Source organism: Tinamus guttatus, unplaced genomic scaffold, assembly GCF_059628265.1.
Source record: "Tinamus guttatus ecotype Peru unplaced genomic scaffold, ASM5962826v1 Tinamus_guttatus_pri_ptg000308l, whole genome shotgun sequence".
Lineage (NCBI taxonomy): Eukaryota > Metazoa > Chordata > Aves > Tinamiformes > Tinamidae > Tinamus > Tinamus guttatus.
In genome coordinates, this window is record NW_028288842.1 from 4,941,244 (window position 1) to 4,968,343 (window position 27,100).

Sequence of the window (27,100 nt, forward strand, 5' to 3'; positions counted from 1 at the left end):
ATATATGTATGTTTATATATAAATATATATATATTTATATATATGTGCGCGTGGGGGGGGGGGGGGGGTATACATTTGTGTATATGTATTATTTTCCTTTCTTGTCCTCGTGCCCTCGCGGTGAGCGCGGCACCTGCTCGCACCTGGCCCGCCGGGGCGGCTCGGGGCGCCGGGCCGGGGACGCCGCCGGTGCCGCGGAGGGCAGCGCCCCAGGCAGAGCCTTCCTCCTCCTTCCTCCTCCTTCCTCGTTGCCTCCAGGTGACCTGGCCTTCCCTACTTACTGTTCCCCCCCCCTTTTTTTTTTTCCTTTTTGCTCCCCTTTTTTCCCCTTCTATCTCCCTCCTTTTGCTCCCCTTCCCCCCCCACCTTTATTTCCCCCTCATTCTTTTCCCCTCCCTTTTCTCCTTTCCCTGTCTTTTTCCTTTTTCTATTTTTTCTTTTCTCGTATTTTCCTTTTCCTTCCTCCCCCCTTTTTTTCCTTTTCCTTCCCCTCTTTCTCTCCCCCTCCCCCCCGTTTTTCCCCCAAAGCAGGACACATCTTTTGTAGCAGATGAAAGGCAGCTTTTGGGGTGGGCCAATCCTCTCAAGTGCCTGTGCTGCTCCTTCCACCTCCTCCTGCTCTGCTCAGCCCTTCCCCACTTTTTTTTTTTTTTTTTCTTGATAACTTTTCCTGGCTTTCTTCCTCTTGCCCTCCTTGTGCACCCTCCCTTGCACATCAGCACCAGCGTTCTCAGGCTGCCCTGGGCTCACAGTGGCAAACAGGTTCGGGGCCTTTGGCTCCGTGATCCTTCAGTCACTCCTGGCCCCCTCTAACCTGTATGGGGCTGGGATATAGCTGTGAAAAGGGAGCATGCTGCAGCTCCTGCTTTAGACCTTAGACCCAGCTTTAAGACCTTGTAGCAGGCAGAGAAGAAAAATGGAACAAGTTTTACCTCAAGCATGTTGTTTGGGAGTCAACCCTCCCACCCCAAAAACCTGCTTTACCTTAGCTGGTGGCTTTTGAAACGGCCAGGATCTTGGAGACCTATAGTGTTTTGTTTACCTGAACTGAAATATTGAAGATAAAAATACTTTTCTTTGTTTTCTACTGAAATATTAACAAAATGATGAATCTTGGGTTTCTTTGCAGCACAGGGCATCTTTTAATTGTGCCTCTCCTTCCTTTTGTCATCAAAATGTGGTTCTCCGCCCTTTCCTATTGACCACCCTTCTTCTCCTTTGCGATTGTGCAATGTCTATCTGTCAGCTACAAAAACTGCTTACATGGAAAAATATAAAAATGACCATTTTTGTAGTTAGCAACTGGAAACACAGAATCAGCACTGTGTGACCAGCCCCCTTTCCATGGAATACCAGCGAAATGCCACAAGCAGGGCCCTGTGAGAAGTGGTCCTTCATGGGGCCATGCCGGGGGCAGTTGGATGCTTTCTTCTTGGGGAGCAGTTTTTCTCATCCTGATGTCTGTGGTGTTAGGTTTTTTTTTTTTTTTTTTTTTTTTTTAATGCTGGTAAAGACCCTAGTGTTTAAGTTAAATGTGGTTGACTATGTTTTGTAGCAGTTCCCAGATTCTCTCAGGTCCTTGTGAGTGTAGCATGTTTGGCATACCTGTGTCTTCAAGCCATGAGATAATGTATGTGCTCAAAGCAAACTGCTTCTTGTTTTTACTGGTGGAGGCTATGGAAATAAAACTGGCTTTGGACAATATTTGTCATAGAACTTGTAATGACCGTAGTTACACATTCTCGTAATTCAGAATAAACGTTGCTGATTGCATGTCATTTTGAAAGCATCTAGAGAATCCCATGAGCTTTAAGTGGGGAGAGCTAACGCCCCATGAGTAAGAACATCCCCTAATGACTAGGTATCAGACCATGATGATAAAGAGTCCAAGGTTCATCTAAAGATACTGAACTTCTGTATTTTTTCAATCTATGTGTTTCACTGCAGCAATCTGCTATTTTGATGACAGCTTAATTCATGAAGTAGACTTGACTCTCATTCTGTCCGCGCTCCAGCTAGAAGTGCCAAATTGCTTGGGTTAAGTACTGTATTTTTCCCTTGCTGGTGAAAGCTTATTAAAACCTAAACAACTGAAGTCGAATTATTTGTACCCTGCGGATCCAAATGGACTGCATTCACCAAAACTTTTCTGCTATTGCAATGGAATAACAGAAAACTTGAAGTCCGCACAATATGGGCTACCTGAATAAAGGGCTTAGTAACTTCCATTTCCATGCCTAGCACTTGCTTCTCCTATACGCCTTATTATATACAGCAGCTAGGAAGGGTGTTGTTGCTTCCAGTGCAAACAGCGTGCGGACTCTATCCTGATATGTTGGTTCAGAAAGAATTGCAAAGGTGCTGTGTTTGCATGTGCATTCTCTGTATTTTTATTTTTATTTTATTTTTTTTTAAAAGGCAATATGAAGTTCTGGGCTTGCTCTGTCCATAGGGATTTTGGCATTTTAATCATCCTCATTCTGAACAGGGTTCCCAAGGAGGCTAATCAGCAGCTTGTGACTACATTGCTGCCAACTAGTTTTGAAGCCACTGTATTTGTTTTGTGGTGTAGAGATACCCCTTGTGTGGAGGGTAAGGCAGTGCTTTCTCAAAACGTGCTAAAACTGTAAGTCACCAAAAATACCATTGGTGACTAAACTAGCAGTGTGGTTATACATTGCCATTTTTTTGCATTGTAAGAATTCTGTATTTTTTTTTCCAGTGGTAATGCTTTAGTTTTAGCAAGTATTAAATGCTGTGAATTACTAGGAATTGTTTTGCTGAGGCCCAGAATTAGAGTTCCTGCCTATCATTGAGCACTATAACTGCTGTAATTTTATCTCAGCTCCAGAATCAGACTGACTCTTTCATCCAACACACTGGTTTTCTCATAGCTGGGTTCCTATATTGGTTTAACCCTTACACCTAAAAATTTCACTTTCCTACCTTGAGTCTCAAGTTAGATGGTTGCTGTTACTTGTATTTCACATCTTTCAGGAACTTCACCTTTTACTATAGTCACAAGTCGCTGCTGGGTTTCTCACTGTTGCATGCCTACATGAACTGAAGCGTTTGGTCCTTTAAAGATTCTCCTACATCAGTGAGACTACTTGGGGTTCATGTGCCTAAGTACTTGTCCAGCTGTTTGCAAAGCAGAGCTCTTAACTTGCTATAAACAGAAGATTAGAAATGATGTCTTTAACTGGCCTTGATATTTTAGATACCCTGTGCATGTTCCCGGTTCCCTCACAAGGTTAATCACAGTTTTCTTGGAAAGACCAGGATGTGATGGGGGAGGAAGCAACCTTCTGCACTGTGGATTTTGCTTTGTTTTTGCAATGGTATATTGTGGCCTCTGAGGGCTTAAAAATTAGTTTAAAAATGCAAACATTAATTTTTGAGGATCTGTTTCTATTGAGTGGTGCTCATGAGCCCACAATCACTAATTCCGCACCCTTGATTTTATTTGGTAATTAATCTCATTCCTTTACTAGATTTTTAAAATACTAGCCAACTAAGGGCCTCGAATGCTGCCAGTTAAACACTTTCAGCCCTTTCCGTTCTTCTCCCATCCCCATGCTGCTATCTGTGTAATTAAAGTTACTCATGCTGTGAATCTCTGCAGGATTGAGATCTAGAGTAGAAATAGCATATTACAAATTGCTTTGTTTGCATTTATTACCTCTGCTGTTTTCTGAATAGACTCCAGCAACCTTTTGCATTCCCGATAGACAAAATTAGCAGGTGTCTCTAGCATCGAAGGGGCCTGATTAGTATCGTACATGAGACTTGTACATCTCACCTGAAGTTATCAATTTCTGTGGGGTTTTGTGTTATGTATCTTTCTGGTATTTAGCTGGCATCTTCAGCACTAATGCTATGACAGGGAATTCTAGTTGTCTTTACTCTTAGGGTTTCACTCCAGTTAACTTTTTGACCATCTAGGGAAATTACTGTGTTGTCTTCTAAGGCTTCAGTTGTGAAATGCTGAACCTGTTTTGTTGGGGTGTGGTGAAACCTTTGAGTATTTCAGCAGACTACTTGAGAAAAAAATCACATTTTTAACAATGTGAGCTGCTGAGTGGAGTAGGTGTTAACAGCTGTTAAAGAGTTTGCCACTACAGTGGAAAAAGGTGCCTCCTCTAAATCTAGATGGAACTAGAGAACAGTAACTTAGGGTAGGCAGATAGCTTGTCTTTCTTTGTTTATTTATTTCCCCCAGGCTTTCTACTTAATGTACTTGTTTTACAAATATACAAAGAGAGAGAGAACTTATCTTTTAAAAATCCAAGGGGTTAGCATTCATGGATTCTAGGATAGCACCACAGGTAAGCAAATATATTACTTTTTCCAGCTTTTCCATGAACGTAGAGGAGCTGTATGCAGCTCATTTAATTGTGAAGCTTTGATAGCAGGTTCTGTCTTGGGGAGGGAGGTGGGAGGGAGAAAAATTTACTGTAGCTCCCAAGTGCTTCAGACTTAAGCTACTGCAAGAGTATCACTGTGAGCCTTAGTGTCTGCAGCTCAGGAATGTTTTAATAGGAAAATAAAGGGATGACTCATGGGGATTTGTGGGTATTGCTTTCTGATTTCTGCTCCTGCACGCAAAAGCGTTTTTAGAGATTTGAGCAAGTAGAAAAGCAGGCCCAAGGCTTGCTGCTGCTGCCGGCAGAGCGCCCTTCGCCTCGCCGCCTCGGAGCTGGCTCGGGTGCAAGGGGAGGCGCCAGGTCAGGTGTCAGCGGTATCTCCTCACTGTGCTTTAATACAGGTCCAGAGCCACTAGGAAAATGAATCGGCATTTAATGTACCTCTGAATTTGGTTGTGTGAAATTTATTCTGAAAAAGCAGGAGAAGTGCATGAGCTCAGAGAAGTTCCCTTGTTCTTTAGTATTTACAGATATATGGTGGGATATAAGCTTTTCCTAGTCTCTATCAATGTTTTCACTTTAGTTAAAATTTGGCATTGCTGTGATTGGTTTGTCTGGCACTCCTAGTGGTTTATTGCCTTCTGCCTTCCTGCTAAGGAGTAGTTTCAGTGATTCTCGAGTGGGTGAGAGGTCTGAGTACTCTTCTTGCAAAAATTCAATGCCCTTTTCTTACGTTTAATGTACTCTTCTCTCTTCCAATGAGGCTTCTCTTTTAGCTTCCTTCCAGAATGTGTCTGAGATGGTCCTTTTCTCTATTTCCTGGGTCAAAGATACTTTGATTTCCAGTATACTCTCCCTAAAATATAATTTGGCTTTGAGGAAAGCATTCTATTTTTTCCTGCTCCGTTTTCATCTAATCCATAAGCAGTTTCACATTTAGGGCTTCAGAGCAATACCTGATTCATATAGGTATTCAGTAAAAGTTCAGTGCCTTCAGGAATACCAATATACACCATAAAGATATTTCTATGCATATGGTACTATTACACGTAACGTATGATGAATGCAAAACCTTTGTACAAAGAGTTGAGACATTCATCACTCCTCTGGTGAGCTCTTGGGGGAAACTCAGTACAAATGACAACAATAAACTGAGTCGTTGCCATGAAATTGAGTTATATCATGAGTTTATGATATCAAGTTGCAATAAGAAACAGATCAATTATCTTCCTTGCCTTTTTAAAAATGGAGAAGTCGGTCATTTATAGAGGTGCCTTTAAAGTAATTTAAAGCTTTGTGCAACATGTCTTGGGAAGATAGTAAGTGCCTTGTATTGCATTCAGTTGGAGATATAAATACATATATATTTCATGTTCAGAATTTGGTGGATGATGGTGTATTTAAATGTACTTTCTTCTTCCTCTTTCATTTCAATGCCATCTCGGGCTTGCTCTTCCCAAAGTGGAATTTAATTATTCTCTGCTAAACTTCTATCATTATTTATTGCTTTGCAAGCCTCTCAACCTTAGTGTAATGCTTCATCCCTTCTATTTCCTTCTCTTCCTGTGTTTTGGGATGAAGAAGAGTCTCAGGGTTAGGGCAGAGGGCTGGGAGGGTGGAGTCTGTTCCTGCTTTAGCCTCAGTCATCTTTATGGCTAATAAATCAGTGCTAACTGGCAGTTGGCCTCTTAGCACCTTCTCACTTACAGGGGACATGAGTGAGGCATCTGTACTTTGTACCTGAGTGTCCTTGACGTAAGCAGTCACTGCGTGACCCGTGTCGTGCCACTGCTGAAGGAAAAAACATCACTTACCTCTCACAGCCATGGCTTTCCTTTCCACATTCCCCAGTGTGTGCTTTCATTGCTGCTTCAGTGCTAGAGAAGAGATGCATTTTGAGCCTTCTGCTTTGGGCTTTACTCCTCTGCCTGCTCTATGTGAGCACTAGGTTCATTTTTACTGTGTTTTCCTTCCTGTGCTAGCTCAAGATGTGGTTGCCCACTGTCTGCCGCCATATTCTGGTCCATCCTGCTTTATGCTCCTGAGCCTTGCTATAGCTACATTTCCACTTGAATGTCTTATTTCACCATGTTGTTTGTTTCTCAATTTATTTCCTAAGATTTTTTAAGTCCTTTTTGTTTTACTCTGCTCTTTGGTACTCAGGAGAGCTCCACTTCCCACCCTTGCAAAATGAACTTTGCGCCAGTTCTTCCAGAAAAGCTTTTCCCTTCTCACAAGCTGGCATCCTTCACTTGTCTGTTTGAGTCCTCAGCCTTTATTCCAATATGCTCTGAAATGCAGTTCCATTGATTTCAGTGGAACAGTCTATATGTGAAATTAAATGGGTATTCAAGGCTTTGTAGAAATACGGCATTAGACAGTAATATCTTTTCTCGAGATTCAACACTGTGTATTTTGTCTAAGTAATAACACAAACTGCCTTCAGGCTGTTACAGAGCTCAAGACATGAATAGGAGGTGTTAATGCATCTGTTTATTGGCTTTTTTTTTTTTTTTTGTATGTGAAAGAAGTGTCTGGTGCACGCAAATCTGTTCAATCAATGGCTTTTATATATGAATGTATAAATGTAAATATGAATGTAAGTGCTCATAACTGTCTTTAGCAAGCAGGGACATTTGTAACTTTTATTTCTGCTTAGATTTTACATTTTTCTCTCACTTTTTATATGAAAGCTAAGTGTTTGGCTTTCAGGAAAATGATACATTCATATGTATCTTAAATTTGGAGAATGCCCTGGAAGCAAGTTGTTTTGGAGGTGCAGTCTTGGTGGTGACTGACTGATGTCATGGTGCAGGTTAGCCACGGTTTGGCTCTTTTGGACATGGATGGACTTCCGAGCTGAGGGTCTGGTGGGTGAGGTGGTGGTGCTCATCTGCTCAGTCCAGTGTGTGGTGGTCCACTGTGGCCGGTGGCTCAGCGAAGCCGGTAGTGGTGAACTGTGTCTGCTCGGGAAAAACGTGTGTTTACCTTTTTGGAGGAGGGTGACGTGCAGAGGATGAGAGTTTATGTCCCATCAGATTTTCTGAGTGTTTTAAGCTGTGCTTTTGTAACTCTGAACGCTTCTACCGTCCGAAGTAATGTCCATCTCCCTTTGAAATCAAGATCTTGAGATGATTGAGACAGCTGTTTTGTCTCCTGGCCTCAGTTTTTCCAATTTATAAAACTCTCTGCATCTCAGGAGGTCTGCAAGGCTCAATTAACAAATGTTTATACAGACTTTTGAAGATGTAAAGCCCTATATAAATGCTAAGTATTATTATTACCGCCAGCTGCTTCATTGTAATTGCAGTAATAAAAGTTGCAGTGCTAATGGTTGCGTTATCCGTTTTCTAGGTAGAGGCTCCGTTTTGTGGTGGTTGGGATGGCAAGAGCCCTTTCATTGGCACTGCCTCGTGTGGGAAACAAGACTGTTGGAGCACGTAGCGAGGTCGCCCACCCTGAAGCTCGCCTATGGGGTGCCACTCTGCGTGCTTCCCTTTGCAGTCAAGCTTGCATTCCAGGATGTGTTTTCTTTATTTTCATGATGTCTTGCAGGCTTCCCAGTAGCCTGACCTCCTCTGTTCACGCTGTGTCTAGCCCTGTGATCACACGGGAGCAACTGCTCCCATAATGGGACATTCAGGGTGGTGATGAAGGGCAGCCCTACTGGCAGCCGTGAGATCTTCACGGAAGGCCCTTTAGAAAGGGTTAAGCTCTGCAACTAGGAAAGAGGGAAACCTCTCCTGGAGTAGGAGAGTGTTTACAATTCGCAGCGCAAACTGGGGGTGGTCTTTGCTACATGGTGTCCACACTGATTAGAAATGAGCCAGCCGCAGTTGCATTCATGGTGTTTGTATGTAAAAGAAGGATTTTCTGTTATCTTTTTGAGGTGATTGATAATTAGTTGTATAGGGAAAGAGACAAGTTATAAATCACAATTAGCCTTTCGGGTTTTTTTAGGTCTACTTTTGTAAAACATCCATGACTTAATACTGAGCTATTTTTATTAATGTTCTTGTGCTTATCTCGCATTACCAGCTTGTTAAAAGAGGATATGAACATGTTTCAAGCCTCCGACTTATACATTGTGAGAAAGAAAAGAAGATTGATTCCAAAAGGCTTGGAGGTAGATTCATTTTTCCTTCAGCTAGTGAAATGAGGGAGGGAGAACTAGGCCAATCAGTTTTACCCAGGTACTCTCTAAATCACTAGATTTAGCCTTACTGTAAAATATAATTGCCGAACTTCAACCTAGAAGAATACAAGTCTCAGGGAATTCTGTTTCGGTGGATTGATGATTTTATTTCCAAGCCATTTCTGCCTGAAGTATTAAGGGTGAGAAAAAAAGAAATAAAAACAGAGCCAGACTGAGGAGGATCAACTATTTTACAACGATATCCTGAGGATCTGAGGGGGGTTACTTGGTCACGTCATAAAAAGAACATGATGCTGATGGAATGTCGGATAGGACTTGGTAATAATTGTGCTTTGAAGCAAGCTTGTCTGCTTTTTTTCCTCTAAACATTGTAGATAAGATGGAAAAGTTTGGAAGAACAGAACACATTCTACAAGTTCTTCCTGCATTCTTAATTGCTTATTACAAGATCTTGATGTTAATATTTTTGTTAGATATTTCTGCGGTCGTCTTAATGAGTTCTTGCTTGCTAAGTCAAGCCATCAAACTACCTATAACAAATGACTGGTTACGAATCCCATCTTAACATCTAATACAGCATATGACACTTATTTATATTGCTAGGGATATTTCCTAGTAGCTTGTGGATCACTTCTAATTATGTGTTGTTGAAAGACTCAAATTAATAATTAATCACTTTATGACAAAGAGATGGCATGAATCTGGATTATAGGCAGCATGATGTCACAGGGGCTGCGCTAAAAGGACCTCAAAAATAGAATATGATGCAAAGCCAGGGAATTGTTTCTGCACTTTGTGATTACATGTAAGCAAATTTTGAGACAAGAACATTGTTAATCGGGAAGAAGAAAACGAAAATTTCCTTTTTTTTTTAAGGAAATTTTGAAAACAGCCTTGAAGTGTATAACTCTGAATTAATTTTACATAGAAACAGGAGCAGCCTAAACATATACAAACAGGCAATGTAACCCTTAGACCAACAGGGAGTTGCAGCTGCTGGGTGGTGGGTCAGGGAATTTTGAAACAGAATTTGCATATTGGTTTAACTACTCAAAATATATTCAGTAGCAAAGTGAAGGAATTCATACTGTCACAACGAAAGTGTTTTTATTGTATGAAACTGGTGACATCTTATTTTGAATAAAACTAAAAAAACATCTTTGAGGTCTCTGGAAAAGAGCAACTATTTTATGCTCCTTTCATACAACAATACAGCAATATAGCAATTTGATAGGATTTCTTTTCCTGTTATCATAGATTGTAACAGATAGAAGTATAATAGCTATCTTTTGAAGTGCAGAAGATCTGCATAAGGGGGCATCATTTTAAAGTATAATATGAAATGCTGTTTTAATAAGGTTCTCTCCTTGCACATTTTAAGTGCAAGGAAATGTGTATGTCAAATCCTTGCTAATCCTTCATTTGCACAAAGTATTTGACTCTTGCCATAATTGTCAAGGAATTAATGGAGTGCTTCAGTGAGAGCCGGCACTGCTAGACTAAAATTATTTTTCTAAGAGATTCTACATCAAATTTGGTGCTTTATGAATTATCATAAAATGAAATTGCTGTTGTCAAAATATGTGAGCAAAGTGATGAGATACCTATTGCTTGTGTGCTTGAGATACCTATTGCACTTTCAAAATTAAGTGACTTCCTTGGACTCTTGTGCAAAGTGGTGAGATGTGCTGCGTTAGGTTGTGTTGTCTGTGCTTATGACAAGCGAAGCAACAGTGCAGCTGACAAGAAGTGACCATATGCATGAGATGACAACGTTCCTTTCCTATGTTCCTTCCTCATACTTGGAAATGGAGCAAAAAAAGGTAATGCATATGTTGGGTCATTTAAGGGATTCAAGTCCCTGTCTGAAAGGTGACAGGATGACCTCCAGCAAATATTAGAAGGTGACGGGCTGGGAATTAAGGTATGCAGAGATCTCTGCCTGCAGCAGAGTTGGTTGCCCAAGCAGATTTTAGCTGTACAGTCCCAATGCTGGAGACCTGGAGACAGGTGTATCCTCTGTCTCCATCCTTTCCTGGAGTCCTGCACCTGGGTAATGCAGACGATATTAAGGACAGGAACTGTTATTTCCTTTTCAGGCATGTGGACTCGGTGAGAGAAGATTTCTGTTTCTCAATATCTACCTGGGGCTTTTCTTTGGCTTCTTATAAATGTTTTCATTGTGATAACTCCTCCAGATTTTAGCGACTGGAGAACTGTTGTGCTACACGCATGCTTTCGTGAGAGCTTTATGTTTTAAACAGAGTGTCTATTTTTGTCTGATGATCTGTAAAATGTTTGTAAAGCCACAAGAGATCATTACATCATCGAGTTTGGCCTCCAGGATATATGAAGGATGAGAGGTTTTGTCCTTCAAATTCTAGTAGAAAAATATAAAACAAGGTGAGCATGGTTCAGAGGCACCCTTTTCTTCTCATCCTTCCTCTCTGTCCACAGTAGACATAATAGTTTTAAACCATTTTTATCTAGCAAAAATTAGCATATTTATACTAAGTATGCTAGTGAATTTTGAGTGGTTCTGTATTTGAATTGTGGGAATGTCAGATGGTGGTGCTACCCTCTAAATATTGTTGTTTGTATTTATACTCTATTCAGCGCACAACAGACACATGGTGCACATATTCGGCACGTAGACCTCACCCCCAGACTGAAAGCAGATGATAAGAGAAGTCTCAGGATCTGTTCTCTCTCATCATGCTCTGAACTCAGATCACGCTGTGCGTACAAGAAGTATATATAGTGCCTCACATTTTGGCTCACGTGGCAGACTTTGAGATACTTGGTTGGAAAAATTCCCTAAGAGTATATTATCCTTCTGTGAGAAAAATCCATGGAAACGTGTGAGGGTCCTGGATACCTTCAGTCTTCACATATGTGAGAGGGTCAAGGCTTTTTATACCTCTCAGACTGTTGAGATGGTCAGATATCCAGCTACTCAGATACCTAGCACATGCTCTGCTAGTACTCCCGTAACAGCAATAGTGTGTTTTGCTCTGTGGTTATATCTTGCTCATAGTATTTGTTTTTTTTTATTTACTTCATGCATTTTAAATAAATTGAATTCACAGGGACTTGTGTGAAAATGTGCCCATGTGTGCACAAATGAGGCAAATCCTGCTTGATTTTAAAAGCTTCTTCACAGAGCTTTGGAGCAAAGCCTTCTTTATGCATTTTGCTTTATACCCTGGTAGTTTAGTTTATGATTCTGCTCTTTATATGCTCACTGTGTGTGTCTCTTGCATGGGACTCTTGCTTCCAGCAAAGAGGAGATGTACTGAGGCCGTGTCATTGCCATAATTATTTCCAAATTACAGAGCCTTCTGTATATTTCTTCAGTCTTCCCCTATGATAAGCATGTGCCTTCAGGAATCAAATGACCTTAATAATGACACAGATTTGGAGCTTGCGGTCACTTTTGTGGTATAGAAGCTCTTCTCATAGGCTTTGGGATGATGATTATGTACTTGCCAATTAGAAACCATATTTGAGTAATTTTCTCAGTCTAAATCTGTGCTCTTCTGTATTAATACATTTTCCCCTGAAGCTTTTACAGGCACACTGAATCATTGCTCTGACAAATAAATTAATAAATAAATTGCAAGACTTTTGCCATTTCTTTTATTTTCTCTTTTACATTGCTGAGAAAATAAATATCTATTCTGCACGGACAGATTTTTCAATTTCTTTATGTTTTATAAAGCTGTTTACTTTCTTTTCATACAGAGCTAGAGTCATTCCTAGGAATAACATGTGATTATATACTGTCTTCAGCAGTTAATATGTTCCAAGTAATGATACAATTCATGTAATGTGAATCTGATAGAGCATAGGTTCTGCTTTACAGTAGTATTCAGATATCTGTTGCTTAGGAGAGCATCTTCTCCCCCTCATTTTTGTGGGTGCAGGGAACAGAAATCTTTGGTTTCAGACCTGGCTGATCTTGGCCAGTTGCATGTAGTCCTCAGTATGGTTGCACATGTTCACCATCAGAGCTCAGTAGTGAGTTTTTTTTGAAGCTGTTTTACTCAATGAAAAGGGACAGGATTAATTGGGGATATGAATCTTGATCCTTTAAATACCCATTTGTTCCACTGATGATAATGAGACAACTTGTCTTTGTCTATTGTTTAATTTTAAAGACTTGTTGAAAATTAAAGCTCAATCTTATGCTTGAAAAAGGAAAGCCAAAGAAAATTCTGATTTTTGCTTTTTTAATAGAATCTTAGATCATATGGAAACAACTTAAAACTATCTGTCACTGTTTTTATTATATTTTTTTGATCCTTGTCTTAGTGGGAGTAGTGAGTTCTGTTTGAAATGCATGCTATTTTAAACAAGCATTCTGATTTCGCAAACTCTGGGCAATGTCGAACTCCAGACACAAAAACAAACAAACCAAGGAAACAATCTCTGTTTCTCTGAGATGAGCATGAAAAAAAGTGTATCTAGGACTACTCTATAGTCTCCCATGTCTGTCTTTAATATTCCTTAGTATTTCTTTGCACTCTTTGCGGTACACATTACAAAGAATTCTTAAAATGCCATTCTAATCGGATTTTATTTACTGAAAGGTTGGAATTGCAGCACACTGTTGCTGACTCATCTAAATAGATACTGAATTTACTATACTCAGTTGTAGATTTCAGAAGAGAAAGGTGGGAATTCAGGAAATGATTTGTGGGCATCTTGCCGGGTAAAACATTGTTGGACATATACTGTAGCCCAGTGGAATAAATATGAGGATTAACAGCTTTGTTTTGGGGCTGTTCGTTTATAAGTAGCTGAGATCACTTGCATGCAAAGCTGGTTATTCAGCATTTCTGAAGCTAATGTAAATGATATATGGCAGATCATCTTCAAGGTTGTTAATCAGTATTGTCCCAAACAGAATTAAGCAATTCTTGCTGTAAAATTGAGCAAAGCTCTTAGCCAATACAGCCAGTCACAAAATTCCAGCTTGCTAGGCTGAGGAATCAGCTGCTGTGATTTCTGTCCTGTCAGTGTCAGTGGAGGTGTGTTAGCCGTGGTGCATTATGTGAACAGCAAAGATGGGAAATGCTGAATGAGAAATGTGTTGGGCTGGGAGTGATGGGAATCACTTTTTACCTGTATAAAAACTTGAGTCTGTGACTGTTGTGAGCTGGGGAGAGCTTCTGTGGTCACGATCATGAGGCTCTCTTAATTGAAAGGTTTCCCTTAATTCTTCCTCTTTCTAGACTTTTTCACCAATAAATGCAAATAGGTAAATGGTAGGTTCATCATTAATTATGAACCATGTAGTGGTTTTTTTTTTTTTTTTTTAAATAGCGTGTGATTGCAGAAAGAGAATCCATCTTTGTTTTAGTTTATTTTCACAGTATCTGGGCCTTCTGTGCTGACTGAAGACCAGTAACATTAGCTATCATACAATGAACAACAAAATGACTCTCCCAGTGAACCTAGGAAAATAAATCCCCAGCAGTGATACCGGGTGAAGCTATAACCAGGATGGCTGCTCTGGAAACTAGTGCTGCTGCTGCTCCTACTGCTGGGAAAACCGGAGCTTGTAGCACTTGTCCCTCTTCTGAAAAGCCCTGAGATTCTGCTGTCATCTTGAGTTCAATCTGCTAAGTCTTGTGAAAACAATAAACTGGCTTGCCTCCAGTAGCATGATTTTATCTTGAATTAATGATAAGTTGTCTTTTCACACAAGGCAAGTGCTTTTGTTTAAAACTGAAATTGCTTTATCTTCTTGGAGGTTGTAACTCTTTAGCTAACATGTTAAATATACTTTTTTTTTTTTTTTTTTTTTTTTCCTCCTGTCTCAGGCTCTTTGATGTGCCCTGGATTTTAAGGAGTAATTTAAAAACAGATCTGCATTTTGGTGGTTTGATTGTTATGCTCTCTCTGAAATCAGTAACTGTTTGGAGAATGACATCTGAGTCTGCCTATGTTTCTGCATGACTAGAAACTGTCACTACTCATTTGAACTTACTAGGGTTGGAAATGGATACGCTGTTTCATCAAGAGCACTAGGATTCAAACTCAAATGTTAGTTTCAAGTGTAAAGGAAGCAGTGATTCTATTCTAGAGCATTTGAACAGATGAGGAATAAAAGCTGTGTTGCATCTCAGAGGCACTTTGTCAGCAAGTTGCTAAAAGAAGGTAGTGGCATTTTGGACAAATTGGGAAAATACTATATTTGAATAGAAAAGATTAATAGAAGGAAGGATGAAGTGCTTCGGTTGAAGATTAATCCATGGAAGACATTAAGCCTTATTTTCAAGAGGGACTTGAATTGGAAAATTGCTGTGGAGGGTAAAAAGTGGAGCATTTGAGAAATTCAGACTTTCTTTTTAAGAGCGCTGATGCAAAGCTCTGAAAGCTGAACCTCTGTAATGGCTCTCGATAGTCTGTGCACACACTGAATGCACACACAGAATGAGTCTTGAAAATGCAGTCCTTGGGAGCGAGGGCCGGAGCCCCCTCTACGTGGATAAAGCACTTGGATGTGTGAGCGCTGCTGGCACATGGTGATTTTTCCCATCTAAAAGGGCTCTGGGCCAGAACAGCAGAAAGGAACCAAAGGAATCCCTGGCCCACTTGGACGGGAACGGGCCCTTAATGTAACAGCGCCGCTGCTCTTCTTGCCAGGTCCTAGCATGCACAACCGGATACTGCTCTTTGTTCTTTATTTACCACTCTATTAAGTCTAAATAGACTCTCTAAACAGAGGTTGTTTGCCCCTATCCCTTCCCTCTTGCCCATGCCTAATGAGAAGCCCACAGCACCTCTGCAGCCAAGGGAGAACATCCTCCCTGACATGTTTGCCTCATCAGTTAATAAGTGGAGCGTGTTACAGTTATAAGTTCAATCTTGTTTTGATCTTTTTTTCCCTAAACTTAACACAGCAATAGTACAGTGATCTAGGTTATTAAGATACCTTTAAAATAGATTTAAAATAAAATCAGAGAATTCTGTGATAGATTACAGGAATATCAACTTTTTTGCTCTGTGATGATACATATTTTTAGTTATTTTCTTTCATTTATTCCAAACAAGGGTGAACTTTGCCAGCTTTTAACAACTGCTACACTTAAAAGTTGCAACTGTATGTAAAGAAATGCTTTAAATTTTCATCCATCAGTAAAAAGAATTTTCTGAACAGTAATTAGAATACCTCTGCATCAGATTTGGAAGCAAATAATAGGAAATGCTGAATCAGCTGGAAAATATATTAGGGATTTCTACAAAATGCCCTAAAAATAACCAAGCTGGACTTGTGCAGAAATGCCTATGAAGAATGAAATATTTGTTGCAGCATGTGGTCTGTTGCTTGCTGATTTAGAAGAGGTGCCACATCCAAAAACAAAATTCATTTCTGTAACACAGTAGTTAGATTTTTAGCTCAGATTAAGATAAATATTCCCATATTAAATCACTAATCCCCATTAGTAAATGAGATCTTTTCCAAATAAAGCCATGAAGTAGTGACCCGATATTTCAAAGAAATCTTACCTGATCAGCTCCGAGTTTATATTGTATGAAGTATTGCCCATTTTTGCAACTCTTACACTAAATATCATTTTAAGAGGATGCGCTTTCCTCTGATAGATATATGCCATGTGTCTAATTAGCTCATGGGGACCATCCTATTCTCCGTGGCATTTTTTTCCCAACTCCTTGTGAAACTACAAGGATAATACCTGTCATGCATAGGCTGTCCTAGGTTTTCGCTTGACCCTCTCGAAGTTTCATAGTTATCTCGCCCATTTTGTTCTCATGATTTGACTAGTATAGAGCATTGGAAATATGATTTTTGTCCTGGTCCTCGAAAGGCAAGTTGCCATGGTAACTGGGCAGTATCTCTCCCACTGGGACTCGGGTTAGGTGTGCCTATTTCATTTAATTCTCTAGCTCTCTTGAAATGTAAGCAGCAACTCCAACAAGAGTGTTTTGGGTGTATTAAGGGATGGTATTTCCTCACTGTGCCCACCTTTGCCACAGCCCGTGTGTGTCTGCCTTGGCCAATATCCTTGCTGAGGATCACGTCCTGCTTGGACCTTTTCCAGGCTCAGAGGTGGTGCAGTTGAGGAGCTGGGCCATGCTCCTCTCCCTGCCTCCGTGCAGCAGCTCTGAGGAGGTGACACCCCAGAAGTCGAGAGTGGAGGGGACACCCAGTGATTGGGAGCGGGGGCTGGATGAGGACAATTTGCGCCTCTGTGTCCCTGCCTCTGAAAGTCTTGATGAGAACAGGGCAATCGAGACAGCAAGTCTCGATTTCAAGTCAATTTTTCTTTAATACCTTTTATGCCCCGCTGAGTGGAGTGTATTTTTTAGCAGGCGGGTCTTGCTTGGCTCTTTTTGCAGCAGAAGAGCTAGCAGCTCTTGGTTGCTCCTGATTTTTCTGCACCAGCTGCACCTGCAGGAGCAGAACCATGACAGCCCATGATCTGGGAAACGGAGCCCCAGCACGTTTGTCTCACATGTTAATAATGCAGAATGAGCGGGTTGCAGGAGAGAAAGGCACTTTCTCCTCCTCGTGCTTTGAAAACAAAGTCCCTGTGACTCCTGGGCGATGTCTGATGCCGAGACATCATGTACTCCTGGCACCCCTCGTATACAAGGGCACCATTGTGGGCTCATGTCCCTGAGTACAAAGTAGTTGTAGCAATTCCTTCTCACCATCCCTTCCCTATCAGAATAACAGGAGTAAAAGGGGCTATGCACGTACTTAAATCAAAGGAAGAAATCTTGATGGGATTGAACTATTCAGAACCACTTCGGAAGTACCTCTACATCTAGTATGAATAATTCCCTCCACTTTTATTTTCACCCTTTTTACTTTTTTCTTTGCAATTTTTTTAAATATCTATGATGCTTTATTTTTCAGTTGCAGACTTCCACCATATGCAGGAATGCGATGGCTGCTCTCCTTATTGTTCTGTGTAAGATATCCTCGTTTCTGGGGTGGTTTTAGCATTTAGGGCAGTGGGCCAACCACGTTGCTGCCCCCAAGCACTCGGCCAAGCATTCAAGCCTCTCTAAGTTTGTCGCTCTATTGAATTGTGTTTTTTTTTTTTTTTTTAACACTATACCTGAGAGGTTTAGCACCACCTGTGAGCCATTTGCAGACAGCAGTGGGTCACACACCCTGGAGTGCATGTGGGTGAGCCTAAAGAGGACCTGAAGAGGAGCAACAAACATCAAGGTTGTTGCTAGCAGGTGCACTTAGTGCGCAAATTCCATGGATACGTGCATGGACTGGTGACGATATCAAAAATTCTTCGTAGATTTTTTTTTTTCCTACCATTTTCTACCAGTTCCTGCTAAATTGCTGTGTTCAGTTTTTGTAGGGTGTAATTACATTTGCTAGGTAAGTTGGAACATCTGTAAATACTTATTTCCAGCTGGTAGCTTCATCTCGCCTACTTCTCATCATCAGCTGATTTGCAGCATTGAGTGGCGGCTGCAGCCATGGAACCATGGAATAAGCAACAAATGGCAAATACTGTTTTCTTGAGCACAGACATCTGCCATGGCTATCTGGGACCCTGCACATGGTGGGGGTTTCCTTGGCTTTGTGATAAGTAAGAGAATACATCGAGAAGAAAATTCCATAGCTTCATTTTCCATGGTGTCTTAGGGTGATTTTTTTTCCCCCTCAAGCCTAAAACACAGGGCAATTTAGTTCTCAGCGCAACAAGCAATTTTTCTCCTACAGCTCTCCCCCCTACTTTTTTTTTTTTTTTTTACCCCCAGCCTCTTTTAGTAAACAATTTGAACTTGCTGAAGCTTCGAGATATGAAGAAGTTAGGATGGTGACCTGAGGCTTAATTTCAAGGCATGGTTGCAAACCCAATTTGGTACCAGTTTGGAAGGCATAGATGGTTTGTTCTCTCCATGTCATGAATACGGAGGCAAATAAAAGTACTTCCCCCTCAAATAAAACAATACTAGTAGTCACTTTTCTGCTTTTCTGGAGGCAGGGAGGATAGAGAAGTTGTACATGTCTATGTTTTTGTTTTGTTATTTTTTCCTTTCTTTGATGTTTGGGAGTGGGGTAATGTTTTACATGGTTATAATTAGAAATGTGTTGTTGGTGCTTTGCATCTCAGCCCTGACTTGAATGCAAATAATCCTTTAGTTAGATAGCTTATACCCGCAGGACACAGATTAAGAATAGCTATGTAAGACGGTAGATATTTTCTTTCCCTCATGCAAATTTAGCTGGAAACATTTACCTAACCCCCTCTGTGTTCTGCAGTCTTGCTTAACTTGGAGCAAAACGGAGTGACACACAGCTTTTGTAACAGCTTCCTATGGGGGGGGAGGAATACAGAAAATAGGGACACTTTAATATTAACCTTTTATTGTTTTTTGCATACAAACTGGTGGAGAGCTCGCTCGTGGGCTTCTATAATCCATTGGATGTACAAATGACTTGGCCACGTTCTCTGGTGCAGGTTATGACAGGAGAAGGTGATTTTTGATGCACTGCTTTTGTAAGGAAATTTGTAGCAAAAATAATATTGAAAATTATGCAGAGAGGGCTAAAACAATATGCTGAACTAAAGTTCTCTATGTTTTAGGTGCTATCTACGCACTGATAAATGCTGAAATCTTGCCTGGCCATACAACCGTTATCTTTCACAGTGTCAAGAAGAATACAAATATAACCTGAATAACATATAATTGTCTTTCACTGGAGCTTTTCAATGGGATTTAAAGGGTTGACAGGCTTCTTGTATCAGCATTGTATGCTCGTAGGGCAAGCAAAATATAAGAACCTAGAAAAGCATGAGACAAAAAATGTGCCATGTTTTTAGTCCTGTGAATTGTTATGTCTCTGAGTAAGTCTTGCATGCAAAATATTTTTACTCCCTGGAGGTAAACAGGTGATTAAACATAATATTTTCATTTTCCTGTTGCAGAATTTTTGCAGATAGGTTAAAAAATGAAAGATTTTGAAAGCAGAGGATTTCATTTAAATCTGAAGCCAGTGGGGGATGACACTTCATCATGCTACTGTTGTTCACTGTAGAAACAGAGAAAAGGTACATATTGAAATTCCCAGCTGCATTTTGACAACACTATGGTCATTTTTAAAAAAAATCTCCTCTTCAACAACCATCCCACCATTGCCATTCTCATCATAAACAAAGAGTGGTAAAAAAAATGGGTGGTTAAAAAAAGTGACATAGATTCCTATTTCTGTAAATACAGCTTCTTCGGCTAGTTTTCCTAAGAAAATTTGTTCTAATATTGGCTTTACAGACTGTGGAGTATATTAATCTCACTACTTCCATAATGCTAAAGCACTGGGACTTGTGAAATCACTTGCCCAGCATTTGCTAAGCAAATATTTGCCTGATTCTTTTATGAATACCACGTGTGATAAAACTTAAAGATGTCACAGACAAATACTTGGGTATTTTACATCGTAGATGGAACGTGTCTTCTGGAGAAATAGCTACCTTAATCTCGAATACAAGAAGATAGGAAGATACAGACAAAGTGCTTTCTCTTCATTCTGGTAGTGCACTTGAAGTCAGCACACATCTACATTCGCCTCTTAAAATGAAAGATTTAGAACTTGGAAATTCTGGCTCAATGTCATTTTTCTGAAGTAACTTAATAAATGGGCATGTAGCCCTGCCGAGTCATGGTTGGTTGAGGTCCTGAGGCAATATTTAGCGTAACAGAATAAGCAGTGCTCCAGTCAACACAATAATCTTTTATGCAGAAAGAGGCATTTATGGCTTTCAAGACAGAGATTCTTTTCACTCTACATTTAGCTATTATTCTCCTGATTCTTTGCATAAAATTGGAGACTGAAACATTTTTGCTTTCTTTTAGGTGGGAAAAGAGGTTAGTATGTTTACATTAAAGAGCCAAGAGTCTGAACCACACATGATTGGAGACTGTAAAGATTTGATGGTCCCCATAGAGTTGCTCGAGCCCTTTAATCAAAGATCAAATTTTCAGCCTTATATATTAGTTATGTTCATCAAATTCCTAGAGGGCCAGTAAATCAAATTAATCATAATTAAATGCAATCCCATGGGGAAGAGAGAGGCAGAAATCATAGCACTGTGCAGTGGAAAGCTAGGAAAGATCATTAAATCTTTTACTAGGAAACTGTTACTTTTTTCCTCTTAAAATTTAAATAAGTTTTGCATTCACATTTCTGTAAATACATTTTAACATGATCATTTTTAGACTGGAGCTAGTCTTTCAGTAATTTGTTGAATACTGTTTCTCTTATTCAAGGACCAGTAGATTGAATGCTCATCTAATAGCCTGTCTTGGAATGCAGAGAGTCTATGTGACTCTTGATCAAATGGTGGTATTTACAACTTTAATGATAATACTAATATTTAAAAAGAATTGCCATAGTTATGTTACTGTATTTATAGGAGAGGATGAGAACAAGAGACAATGAAGAACAAGAAAATAGGGTAGCTGTTCATATGCTTTTTTTGATGTACTCTTGATTTTAATCCTCCCCTAGAAATACCTAAGTTGGATACCATGCAGAATTGCTTAGTCTTCTGAGGAAGTCTGCATTTTAATAAAACAGATGTCAGTTTTGTATTTTTAGGTCTACTGCTTGTTTCTGCATTTCTGAGGAAAGTGGTTTTGATTTACATTTGTTGGATTTTTTTTTTTTCACTTGGAACTAATACTAGTTAGTCTTGTGGTAAGAGGTCCTCGTACTCTGTTTGTCTTCTGACTGACCACTGTGGAACAAAGTTGTCTTCATCAAGCCCATATTGGCCTGTTTAACAGTAACAAGGTGTCTCTCCATTGCTGCTGTGGAAGGACATACTGGTGCTCATCCATATCAATGTCCCAAAACAAAATTCATGCCATAAATGGACGCCCCCAGTACATCTGCTTGCATCATATTAGATTTTTAAGACCCCAGTGCTGTGAAAGACTGCATTAGCTTTGATCCTTCTTCTGTACACCCTGGTTTACAGGCCATCATTTATTTCTTCATTTGGCCCTTGATTAAAGCAGCTTGTAGAAGCTTACAAGAAGATTTTGCATGGTGTCTGCTACGGTACTCTGTGGACATAACTTACATATTTCATCATTCTGTGTCCTGGATGCATAACTTGAAGTAGATGTTTCATGTTTCAGTTTTTTTGTGGTATGGCACTATACTGACAACAGTGTTTTCAACCTCCTGTAAAATGAAACTGCTTTCTCTCAATCCATCCTTTTGTCGTCCTTTCCCTGCTTCTCTCTTCCCCCGATACCCCTCCTGTTATTTCAGCACCCTTTATTTCTTCCTGGAAAGTGGAGGGATCCTGTGGTCACCCTGAGGATTTATTATTAAACTCTAATAGTAGTGCACAAATTGTTTTTAAGTTTCAGACAATCAACACTGCTTGGGCTATGTAAATAATGCAGCACCTTACCTGACACGCTGGAGAGACTTCTCGAGTTTCTCACCTGAGCGGCTCTCCTGCAAACAGCTGATAAGGGACGATTTCCAGTTAGACTGGTAAATTTTACTTTGCTTAATAGGCTTAAAAAGGGGTCTTTTTCCCTCTCCCTTGTTTTTTTTCTTTTGTTTGGTTTTAAATGTTCTAAAGAAATGAAACTTTGAAGGAGAATTTTCTCTCTTTCTTTGCTTAACAGTGCTTTCTGTTTTGTTTTTGGTATTTTTTGTTTGTTTGTTTTGGCTTAACCCTTAACAGAGGTTCTGAAGTTTGCTAAGCAACCATTCGCTCTTGGCCTCTGGAAAGGCTTCTGAATGGGTTACTGAGTACAATTATTCAAATAAATTATGCAGCGGTTTATTAGGCTGTTTAGCAGATTGCAAGCATACAGATTGGTAACATTTAGTAACATTTAATTAGGATTCCTATGTCTGCATTTTTTTTAATGTATTTTAAGGTAGGCCTGCTGATTTGATAAGAAATTAGAGTTTGGCCCTTGCTGGCATGGTCATAGCTTCACCCAAGTCAACTGAGCTATTTTTTTTCCCTTCTACAAATGGAAAATCTTGTTTCTTTACTGACAATCAGGCAGCTTCAGTTGGGGCACATTTGCTGTCCTCTGCAGATCACAAGGATGCCGAATTGTCTTATTCCAGGTATGTTATCCTATATATAGTATACCAGGTAGATTATCCCCTACACTAGTCATATTATCCTAGAATTATTGTATTCATGGTATAAGGTAAAACTTCTGTTCTGTGTAAGACTGTGAGGAAGAGGAAGAAGAAGAAATTAAAACGTTCCATGTAGGAACATTATGGCTCGAGCTAGATCTGCTCTGAACACAGCAAGAACTTGCTGCTTTTGTTCCAATATGGGTAGTATATGTGCATAAGATGTATTTGGTGGTACGCCATATCCATTACAACCTCTGTTTGCTAGTTTTATATTTGGGCCCTTGGTTTATTGTTGCATGCAAATTATTAGTATGACCTCTTCCACCTTGCAGTGAATTCAGTTTTTAATTGTGTTTTTCTTGATTTCGCTTACCAGTTTAGGTGGAGTTTTGATCCAGGAGTGCGAGCAAGATTTTGTGGCCACAATTACAAGTTTAAAAAAAAAAAAAAAAAAGTTGCTCTGAATTCATAAAGTAAACACTGTTTTAAAAGGTTTAAATGTGTGCTTCTAGTTTTTATTTACTTATTTTCCCCTGTAGAATTCAGGCAGATTTAAAATGGTGAAACGTTGGATTAAGGATTGTTTGTTGAGAGGGATTTCATGTTTCAGTTTTTGAGCATCAGTAAGGATAATACGTGACTTTATGCAATGAACAAAAATAAACACAATTAGAATAGCTTGCTGATATTGGCAAGACAAACTTTTAGACATTCTAAGGGAAGTTTATGGACTACCTATTGCCTATCTTACAGGTTTTTAAGTACACACCACTTTTGATTGTGTCCTTATTCTGTGTGGCCGTGACTATGTCTAGCACGTTGCTGTACGTTACTGTGTTTTGGTTGTAATCTCTACGCAAAAATAATGTGTAAATAGAGAGCATATGCAAATGGCTTATTAGAGCCAGGAAAAAGTGTCTCTTCTAAGTAAGATAAGATTTGGAGTGTGCGTGTGTGTTTGTTTTCTTTTTATTTATAAGGTATGACAAGTTAATCTGTTTTGGAGTTTGGTTTTTTTGTGGGTTGCGTTTTTCTTTTGGTATATATGGTGTGTATAAATCCTGCTCTTAAACGTTAGAATGTTAGTTAGTCTTCTGTACATACATGCTATGTTGTAGGACCCACACTTAAGAAGGGAGCAAATAACGCCAATTACCTGCTATGAGGCAGTCAAAAAGCAGCAGGGATAAGATCAAGGACGAACCCTTTTGTTCCTGAATTGTAAAACAGAGGAAGGGAGATGCTTTAAAAAAAATGGAAGGTGACTCTTTAAATGCTGATATGTGAAGCTTTCCTCCTGGTATGTTACTTGTAGAAGGGCAATACCTCAACGCATTACTGAAACCAGGAACTTCCTTAGGCTTCAATAAAAGAAACACTTTCAAGAAAACCTTTACAGAAGTGAGTAGTGGTTGGGCTTTTGTTGTTTGTTTCTGGAAATGGGGTCTCATTCCTAACTGTTTTTAACTCAGGCTGGGGAGCCACTGGAGATAAATTTATTTTAACAACATTACTTTATAACTCTCCATTATAAGGCTTCTTACAGGTCTCTGGGCATCATTTGGTATCATTCATCACATATAGGCAAGAGAGTGACAGGACTTTGTCTTGCAACAAAGGAATTGCCCTATTCAGTACTCCTTTGTAGACTCTGAAGAGAATATCTAGGCCAGTGATTCTGAAAGTCCTGTCCTCCAAAGTACTGAGAACTCTGCTACGACCAGAGTCCTGCTCTGAATTGCATCGCTCTTCTGGATATGTGTTAGGGCAATGAAAACTAGCAATAAAGGAGGTGAAGTGGTAGTGGTAACTACAATAAAAATGCATTTGCAGTGTTCTACTTTTTTCTTTATTGGGAATAGTGCTTAAGTTCTAGTGGAAAGATTACATTTTCTTCTAAAACAGTAGAGTGTGTTCAAGAAACTTTCCACCTTCTCCTTGTTACATGGTAGGCAGACTCTCAGATGCACAATTCTTCCTTCAGGTTAGACAAAGATTTGCTGGTTTTTTGTTAGACCTCATAGTTGGCTTCCCCCCCCGCCCTTCATTTTTTCCCCTCCCAACAACTGCATTACTAGACTAATAAAAACTATTAACATATCTTGCTTTTCATAATTTTATTGATTTTTAGGGTGATTTACCTTGCAGCAGGATAAAATGAAGAACATCAAATTCTGATAAGCCATTAATTCATAAAGTGGAGGTCATATGGAAGGTGATAATAACTTCAAAAACTGTGGTCAGTACTAGTGATAGATTAAAAAGAATCAGTAGCTGTTGAGTTGTACAGCAGGTTGCTTTGGCTGAGAGCAAACGCTTTATTACATTGATGGACCATACTATCTGGATGGGACTGGAAAACATCACTTTTAAGGAGCAATGCTTTGACCTCAGTGAACTAGATTAGCTCTAACATAATGATTCTAGTGAATATGAGGCATGATGATTTGCAAACATAAGTAGGAAAAAATGTTTGAGAAATTAGGGACATGAATCAAAAATCTTGGTATCCCGGCACCTTGATATGGTACCAGGTTGTGATTCTCAGGGAGAGGTTAACATATACTGAAGAAGAGTGCCCGCTTCTATTATTAAGTATAAACCATGTGAATCAATGTGCCTGCATTCTAAAAGACTAAGAGGGACTTGATAAAAAGTTATAGATGTTTCAAAGGTTGCTTTATCTGCCCTTGAGATAAATGTTATATAGCTTGGAACTGGTGTTTGATTATGTCATGATGGGGGAAAATGGTCTACTTCTCAGCTATTAGGATTAAATAACTGGCAATAAAACTGATTTATTACAATACGTTGCTAAAATAACTCTTGTTAGTGTCATGGCCATCAGCTGGAACTCCAGATATATCAATGTGGAAGCCTGTGTGCTTTCACCTGAAGAAGTAATTTCAGAACGCTGCAAGGCTGCCTGATCTTTTTTTTTTTTTTTTTTTTTTTTTGTGCTTTGCTTGATACACCGAAAAGATTCAAGACCTTCCTGGTGATGTGATTTCAGTGTGGTGACAAAATGAGGAAGGATCAGGTTCACGAAGAGCCAATAATTAGATAGTTCTGAATTTATACCATCTTTGAAATAACTCTCCCCTTGGCTTAGAGTTTTCTTAAGTGTCTAGCTACACAGTGTTCCTTCATCCTGCTTCCCTGTCCTCTTTGTGAACGATCTTTCAGGCTTCTGGGCTTCATTTCTCCAAGGTCTTTGAGGTCTAACAAGATAAGCAAGATGTAATCAATTTATCCAAGGCATGAATAGCAGATTTTCTAAGTAAATTCCCTCATTTTAATGAATGTTGGTCACTCGCACAGTACACTTTGCCTTTCTAAAATAATCTATATCATTCTTCATGGTATAGGGTAGCAGTTGCCTGGCTTGTTTTGGCTCTCATTTATGACAGGACTGGATAAGAAAAGACTTGATAGGAGGTAGCCTGGAAAGTTCACTTTCCTTGCTGCTGAGGTCTGCAGTTGTTTTGGTAGATCTTGCACTTCCTAGACTCTAGTGGTGAGGTGTGAAAATGGTGGATGATCTGTTTTACCAGTCTCTGCACATCCACATGATTTCTTTGCTTCTAAGCATGATTATCTGTTTGTTATTTTAATTTGCTGAACTGAAAATTAAGCAAAAAAGTCAGTTTGAAGAATTAACATCCTTGTCCGCTCCTCTTAAACTTGTGGTCAACAGTATCGTATTGTAGGCCAATAATAGGGTAACAGACGATGAAATGTGTTTGGATGATGCAGATGAAATGCAAACTCTCTGCACGGTGAAACAAGAATCTGAGAGGTACTTTTGCCATAAGAAAAATCTCACTGCCGTGGATTAGTACTTAAAATGCTCTCCCAACCTCACGAAACCCAGTAAATTTGGGAATCAAGGACTGAGCCACTCTTCACTGAACACGTTCAGATCACCTGGAAAGACTTTTCTTCTTGCACCCCCTGCTCTCTTCCAAAAACAAAGGATGGTTTTAATATGACACCCTTTCCCATCTCCTATGTGATGCTTCCCATGAATTTTTTTAAGTTGCATCAGTCCTTGTTGAAGGTCGATATGATTTTTGAGAGCACTTTAGAATCCTACCAGGAGTGGGCAGGGAATTCATGCTCCAGATATGAATATCCATGAGTTCCCTGTTGCAATGCTCTGTATGTGCCTCCTTTTAAAGTCTGCAGTGGTGTTTGAAGAAAATACTCTTCCTCAAAAATATGATGCTTTGAGTTTTTCTTTGTTTGCTGTATTTATGTATGGGAAGAGAGATTTTTCTTTTGAAGCACTAACAAGAAATTCTTACTCCATATAAGACCATGTTCCCATTGATTTCAGAAGAGTTGAAATTTAACTTCCTAAGACTCTTAATTTACCTTTACTTAAATTTAGAAAGGAAGTTTAGGAATTTTACCAAGGTTTGCTTTTCTGTTAGGAAGACCTAA

At 39.6% G+C, this 27,100-nt stretch overlaps 1 protein-coding gene across 3 annotated transcripts in view; it reads left to right on the plus strand.

The window, feature by feature from the left end:
- The window catches only part of EPS8 (EGFR pathway substrate 8, signaling adaptor), a 124,363-nt gene that overhangs the window by 1,084 nt on the left and 96,179 nt on the right, over positions 1-27,100 (plus strand). The gene's annotated exons all lie outside the window — the stretch shown is intronic.